The 7817-nt window shown below is 47.4% G+C and overlaps 1 protein-coding gene across 2 annotated transcripts in view; it reads left to right on the forward strand.

The window, feature by feature from the left end:
• Position 1: 1 nt before the first annotated feature.
• Positions 2-7817, forward strand: part of HDLBP (high density lipoprotein binding protein) — a 39463-nt gene continuing 31647 nt past the window's right edge. The window contains exon 1 of one of the 2 annotated variants that reach the window (XM_085311161.1): positions 2-133. The gene's annotated coding sequence lies outside the window, so the exon portion shown is untranslated. Of the gene's footprint in view, positions 134-784; positions 903-7817 lie in introns of those variants that run through there. The other variant, XM_085311163.1, reaches the window with a different exon arrangement.

The following is a 7817-nucleotide window of genomic DNA, read 5'->3' on the forward strand; positions in this document are numbered from 1 at the left end:
GCCGGGCCAAGGGTACGTGGGGGAGGGACCACCCTTATGTTGGTAGGTCACGCAAATCCCTCTTCTTTACCAAGATGGCGGCCGGCCCCTCGGCCTCGTACCCAGCATAGGCTTCGCTGCGGGCCTACTAGAGGTAAAACCGTTCCCGGTGCCCGGTGGCGGCAGCCGCGCGGGGAGGCGGCGGGGGGGAACGCCTGAGCTAAGAGGGACGGGGCAGCGGGGCCCGGCTCTGCGGCCGGGCGGGCTCCGCTTCCTCCAAGAAGATGGCGGCAGCAGAGAGACGGGCTCCGAGGGCGGAATGTCTAGCGGGCGCCCTCTCTCCCCCCAGCCCTCCCCCCCAGCTTTCCGCTCTATGGTCGCGGCCCTTGCGATTGGCGCGGGGTGGGCCACGTGCCGCCGAGGCGGCCGCTCCCGCCCTTACCATCGAGGCGGCGGAGGGGCGAGGGGGGGGGGCTCGGGGCCACCGGGGCCGGGAGCGGCGGCGGGGGATGGCGGAGGAGGAGGAAGGGGTGGGGGGAGCGCCCCGGTGGCAGCGGAGGCGGGAGGCCGCGCCGGAGCAGCGTTTCCGCCCTTGGCCCTTCAGGCGAGCGCTTCCGTGCGGCAGCGGGGCGCCCCGGCCTGCCTCCGCGCTGCAATCTTACTGCAGGTTATTTATAGAGCAGAGCGATCCCGCGATGGAGCAGAGCTGGGGAGGGTTGAGTGCACGGGGTTCGCGATGCGTTGGCTGCGGATAAAATAATTTGGCCCGTGATGAACAGCTCTCCCTCTGCTGGCCTTCCCCAAGGAGCAGGAGGGGAGATTCCCAGCTGGCATGAGCGCTTCCTTCCGCCCAAGGGCAAGAAGCAGGGAGGCAGGTTGTGCCAGGAGCGTTGGTAACAGCGGCAGAGGTTCGCACCTAACTGGTAAGGCGAGCAAGGTGCTGGGATTCATACCTTCCGTTCAGAAATCTAGGAGTTCAATCCAAATCCAGGGCTCTGCGCCTGGGAGGTGAAGGTTAAAGACCTTTGCTGTGCGAAGGAGTTTGAGAGGCCCTTCTTCTCCTGTAAAGCTGTGTAGGGAGGGAGAAAAAATTACACAGTGGTATGTGTGTTATTGCGTATTTTCTGTTTAGTAAGGTAGGGGAAGCTGCTGCCCAATGAATTAATCTCCATTTCCCATACTGTTGCTCTGAGTTTATTCTGATTGGTTTTTGTCAGTCAGAAGATATTTTAACAGTGTAACAGCTCCCTTTTCTTGTTTTGGGGGCTTTTTTGTTTGTGTGGCGTTTTGTTTTGTTTTTTTCTAACCCAGACTGAAAACTGATGGTCCAGGTATAGATTCACAGGTGAATTGGATATCCCTGCCTCTGGTACAGGAGTATACATCAGAGGCAGGGCGGGAAAGGAAGCGGTAACATAATCTGTAGCTGTATGTCTTGTCAAAGCTCCATACCTGCAAACCTTTGATTAGATTTAAGCAGTCAGAAACAACAATCTCCCTGTTTGTGCGAAGAATTTGATGCAAAATGGCCCAAATCACAGGCAGGGCTGCCCACATTCTCAATCCTTGTCTTTCCAAAAAGCCCACCACAGTACAGTTTTTCACAGATCAGAATGACAGACACAGGAAAAGCTCCAGACATGAGAGGCAACAGTATCCGGAGGCCTACTATCCAGGGCTGGAAGGAGCATTGCAATTTTGTAGTCTGAGCTTTGCCACTGCAGTAGAACTTAGTAGGCCTCAGTTGTTCTCTAAAGGAGCTTTTCTAAATGATTTCGAAGAAGCGGTTAAGGAAAAGTGCTTTGTGTTTGTCCTGTATAAATTGTTCCAGAGTTTCATTCCTGCTATTGCAACACACACACTCCTGTCTAGTTTTCTGTTGCAAATTAAGCTGATTTCTTGTCTTCTTTCCCTCCCTCAGTCATTTTGGACAGGGTGAAGATTTTATGACTTTTTATAAAAGTTATTATGTTCCCCACTTTTTCATTTGTCGTCTGTTTTCTAGACTAGGATGACAAGGAGGAGGTGAGAGGAAAGGGAAGAGGTTTCCTTGTGACCTGGGATTGGAATGAGTTTATACCCAGCAATATGATAGCCATAGTAACTTTTTTTTTTTAATTGAATAACAGCAGTTGCTCTTAGTCGAGTAGCTGGTCTTTCAATACACATGAAGCTGCTAATGAGGATAGTAGGGTCTAGTAGAAGAGAGATCTATAACTTTGGATTTCATAAACATGGAGAGAAATCTTGGAGGAGCCAGGAGGTTGGGTTTGCATCTTTTCAGTGTAAATTGTAATTATTTTTTAGTCAGTTAAAATATCTGAATTGATACCACAGTTCCCGGTACAGACATTTCGCTTTGCGAGCAGAAGCATGTTAAGTTGGTACAAACGCATTGAGGATTGTAGTATTGTGAATATTTGGGGAATTCAACCAAGTACTACCAGTCAAAATGGTTAGAATAGCAAATGGTGGCATTGAGACTAGGCCGTAGTTTTTGTGCTCAAACTGAATGTGGATGTGCGGCTAAAAAAGTTCAGTGATTCTGACTGGGAGGGTATCTGACTAGTTGAACCAACAATTTCAGTCAAAATATAAGGTTGATATAGAAACATTGTTTCTTTCTGTTAAAAATGGAGTTCAACAGCAGTTCAGCCTTGTTTTATATTCAAGAATATACTGTGCAAAGCTTATAAAATGAGCCTTAACGCAAAATAGCGGGAATCTGGCAAACATCCTTGCGGGTGGTTAGAAACTGGCAAGCGGTAAAGATGGGGTCTAGAAACTGCCTTTCTGCTTTCTGAGCAGCCAGAAAGATAAGTCTCATTCTTAGCTGGACTAGGCACCCTAGCACACTCTGGCAAGACCCCGGAACAAGAAATGCAAGCCTTTTAGCACCCTGTGGATAAAACACAATAACAGTGTACTCTCTGGAGCGTTACCCTTATGGAAATGCTGTTATAATCCTGACAAAGGCATGCACCACTGAAGTAGTTGCAACAGGGATTTTTAAAGCGGGCTGAGGAAGGCACGTTTGCCCGGGATATAACAAGTCGAACTTGTCTAAGAGCACATTACGGAGGGCCCCAGAGCCTATAAAGCTTTTGCAACATAGCCTGTGCAAGAATTAAGTAGGTGTTATTTGTATTAAAATACCAACATTGATAAAGAAAAGATAGGAGGGTAAAACCCAGCTGCAGGATTAGGCCTCCGTTCCTCTCTCTAATTACCGTAACCTTGAAAGAAGAGAGCTTTACGTTGTATTGTGTGGCACGGTGGTATTTGTTGGTATCTTTTTGTTTTGCTTCTGGCTTTGTTTGGTTTTGGTCCAGAAGCTGTTCCATGGAGTCCGCATTACTGGGAGGCTGTGCTACTTGTTATGGGCCATGAGACTCCGTTTGGAGTAGAAGGGAGGGTCCTGGTCGGATAGGACCCGTGGAGAGGAGATTACGGAGGAGCCAAAGAGATGTCGAGAACCGGTCTCCTCACCTGGGGGGCTCGTATTAGGCTGGTAATTCAAGCTAGAGGCTAGCACTCTGCTATCAGCTCTAGGGCCTGTTTCGAGCGCCGTTTTAGAGGAAGAATTTTGGGTTACGAGCTTATGCTGGTTGTGGGCTTATACCTGAGAGAATTCAGCTTGTTGCTTTATTTAGCTGTCCTTTAGCTTTAAAAGAAGGACTGTTTATGTCCTAAAAATCTGCTGTTTGAATCTTGTGTGTTACATTACCATTTTAAAGGAAAACTCCTACGTGCTTCATAATTCTGTTGACCTTTTTCCCCATCTTCCTTCTGTGAGCTAACATCCGATAGCTCCCATGATGTGACTTCCGTGAATGAGAATCTCAAATTATGGAGGGTTGAAAAAAGATGTATCAATAAATAAGGAGGAAAAGTTCCAACCAGAGGGGAAAAAGGAAGAAGAAGAAAAAAAAAGATAAGCTGCTTTATTTAGAATATTTCATGTGTACAGAAGACCTTGAGTTGCTGGAAGATTTCTGTCTTTAAGGATTTAATTCTAACAAGAAATGTAGTCAGGCTGCACTGAGTGCTCTGAGCTTTTTATTTCCTAAGAAACCGGTATCTGTTCAAGCTGCAGTGGTTCCGTTTTCCTTCATTTAGGTGATTATTTTTTTTTCTTTTACTTTTCTTGGTGTTTCTAACTACACAGACTCTGGTATTTTCCCAGCAGTCTCACAGAAATACCAGCATCCTTTCTAGCAGCTCTAATACAATCAAGATGCTTTGCTTTGAACTTGCTGGTGGACATCCTTGCTGCTGGTTCAATTTTGCTGAGCCTTGCATCTGGTAGATCTGTAAAGCCTTGAGGATGTCTAATAATAATTTGAAAATTGTTAGTAGATTGTCTTAGAAGTATGAAGAACTTAGATACATTCATTATAGTGGTAGTTTCTTGAGTTCAGCTGAGTCAAAAAAAATATATTGACTTTATCTGAGCATACCCTAATTTTATTTTGTCTTGTGTTTTAGGAAGCTTAAGTTGTAGCTCCTGCAAAGATGACGGGGTATACAGGTAGCTTTTCCAAAGAAGATGTGGGGAGTGCACTCCTGGGCATGCATCTGTGCAAGAAAGGCAGTTGGATTTCTCCTCACTACTTTAAACAAACTGGTAGTGATATTTAGATGGGGAGAGAGGGAGGGAAAGGGAGGGAGCTCGGGGCTGGGAGTTGTCATCAGGCTTATCACGTTCCTAGCAATGCTCTTGCAAAGGTGCAGTTGGCTCAAGTCTCTTTAATTGCGTTTTTGGCAGCTGTCGGACCACAGAGGAACCTTCCACTCTCAGCGGGAGCAAAACGTGAGCCCGGTGCCGCACGGGAGCGCTCGCCGTGGGGCGGCCACAGGTCTGAGCGGGCAGGCGGGTCGAGCCGGGTGGGCTCCGGCAGCACCGGGCGCGGGGCTGGCCTCGGTCGCGGCTCTGGGTACCGCCGGGGCCGACCGCCTCGCTGAGGCAGCGACGGAAGCACGTCGCTGGTTTTTTGTGAGCCATGGAGGAGCTGTGTCCGACTGCAGCCACAAAAGAGCTAGCAGAAAAACGGGGAGAGACCTGAGCAAAAAGACGAGCAAAAGGGGTGCTTAGAGGAAATCATATCGAGTTTGACTCCAGTAGAAAAACAGTGCTAGACCAAAGGAAGGGATTGGTTCAGTACCTGGAAGAAATGACAATTCACGGGAAAACTTTGAAACTGGTAAATAGCTCAGTAGCATTCATGTAACCGCCCTTAAACAGCGGTGCTTAATTTGATTGTAAAATAAAATGAATTTATTTATTGGTGCAAAATGAAAGTATTACCCAATCCTTTTACGTTCAGTGGTGCAATGTCTGGAGAGGTTTTCCAGCAGCAGTTCTGCCTCCTTTTCTAAGGATTTTGCACTGTTGGGAAAGAACCGTTTTGGAAATGCATTGGGATGGAGCCAGAAGATTTATTCAACATTAAAGATTAAAAAAAAAAAAAAAGAACTCCACAAGTGACTTGCATGTAAACGTATATCACAACTCTGATGCACAAAGAGCATCCATACATATAATTAGTATGTGCAATGTGCTTTTTATCTGCACAGGGAACATCTGTGAATGAAAATTTCTGAAAGTGAGTGCCACTTTCTTGATATTTACAGTACTGCTCTGTTGTAGCTACCTACGTCGTGGCCCTAAATCCGAGCAACTAATTTAGGAGAGGAAAGAACTTCGAATCCTGTAGTGTCTTGGCTGTTGCTGCTCAGCTCGGTGCCTTTTCCTTGTAGTATTAAGCTGACAATTTCTTGTCGGTGTCTCCGTCAGAGCCTGTAGAAGTGCTTTCTGACTCGTATGCAGGCCAGATGATAAGGTCCCCGTCAGGACTTGCGTTTCAAAGGAAGTTTGCTGGCCTCGTGTCTCATTCTAAGTACCGTTTGAGGCAGGTGGGGCTAGCTTTCAGAAAGCTAACCTCTGGCGTATTTTTCAGAGATTGGCTAACCGAAATAATCTTGCATCATTCACATGGAGACTTGGTTTAGGGTACAGACATGTAGCAAGGGCATGGTGCCCTGTTTTGCCCTCCCCGGTAGCTCTGGTTGCCTGTTTTCTCGATGGCTTTGCAGTGTGCGGTCGGAAGGATCCCTGCAGGCCCCTTTTAGAGGAATGCTGGGCGCTCTGATGTCCGTTGCTCAGTTTGGATGGTACCACCTGCAGAACCGCTTGCCAGTTCCCTTCCCGTAGTATTATCCCCACATTGCTGGGTAGTGCGAGTTAAACTGGATTTTTCACAAAATAAACTGGATGTTTGCCCAAAATGAGTGACAAACGAAGCCTGGGGCAGGCTGCGTGGTAGGAACAGGGACATAGGGAATGGGACGGATACATGGGTCAGGTCAGGGAAAAGGAGATGAAGGGCTGGAGCTGATAAAAGCAAGATGCCCCTATTGGAAGGGATAGAGGCAAAGCTGGAGAAAGCCCCACAGGGATGAGAAGCCAGGAGCTATTGACCTGGATTCATTCCTGCTCGTCCCCGCCGCAACCTTGGGTGGGGAGCGGAGGAGCCGGAGGGGAGCGTTGGTCTCTCCTCAGTGGGCACTGGAGGCTGTGCGGGTTGTCCGACCTCCCCTGCCCTTCGCGGAGAGGCGAGCAGCGCCCTGCTCTTTGGAAAGCAAGCTCCGATTATTTCCTCTGCATAGTTAAAAGTAAGCTGGCCGTTATCTCTGTTTAAGTGATAAAGCAGAACGTAAACCTGTGGTGGAGCAAGAGAAAGGAAAGCCAAGGAGAACAACTCACAGAGCAGGTGGGATGAGGGAGGAGGAAAAAAAAACAAAAAAAGGAAAGTATGATACAGTTGACCTGTTGCACATGCTTGTATCTTCACCATGAATAACTTAGCTATTGCTATGGTCTCCTTAGAACTGGTGGCGTGAGTTTGCAGGGACCCTTTCAAGAGCATGGTGTAAATACGTGCTGATGGCTTAAAAGTAGAGCTGGTTAAATAGTGTGGGGGAAGCTAAAAAAAACCAAGTCCTGTGCCTGCGCTTGTAAATAGTTTTGTGAAATTACAATACCGACTTGCTGGCTCTGTTGATTGAGGCAGAGCTGTGGCTAAAAGCGAGCAAATGGCAAGGGTTTAGAGAAGTTGCTAAGTTCTCAGAAATAGGAGAAATGTCAACCCCTCAGTTATATTTGAAAGCTCTTACTGCTCAGGGCACTATTCTGCTCATCGAGAAGAGACGATAACAGCGCCTGGGTGGAGGGCTGCAAAACCTCAAGTATCAAAGCAAAAAATTTCGACCTAAAATGGCACGTCTACCCTTCTAGTTCCAACCCAAACCTGAAGAGGAGCAGGGTGGGACTGGAAAGGATCCAGTTATCAAAAGCGGTTTGAAGCATAACATAATATTATTTGTAGCAATTGGTGGAAATAGCTTTCCTCGGTTCTCTCTACCTCTCTCACTCTCCTTTCATCGCAGGCTTAGAACGGCCTTGCAGATTTGGAAGAGAAGACTGTCTGGTTTTTTCACTGTCAGTTTAGATCACCGTGATGTAATTCTGTCTAACACATGAAGAGCCATTTGCTTGGCCTAGTAGAGATTAGGAATTAGTGCTTGTCTGTGGATATGTTGAGCCCCTGTTGCGTGTGCTATGAATAGGACAAAGGGAAGGCTGTGCTTAAATAGCCAGGGTCCTACCATCACTTTTAAAAAGTGGCGGCTGTAATCGGACACTGGCTTCGTTGCCTTTTCAGAGGAATTTTTTGTTGCCAAACTGAAGGTTTCTGCAATTTTAAATTATTCCCTCTGCAAACAAACCGCTAGCCTCCCTGCAAGTTTAATGGTGTTAGTAGTTCTTTTGGGGGGGG

This window comes from Rhea americana, unplaced genomic scaffold (genome assembly GCF_003343005.1).
Source record: "Rhea americana isolate MKP2758 unplaced genomic scaffold, rheAme1 scaffold_334, whole genome shotgun sequence".
Taxonomy (NCBI): domain Eukaryota; kingdom Metazoa; phylum Chordata; class Aves; order Rheiformes; family Rheidae; genus Rhea; species Rhea americana.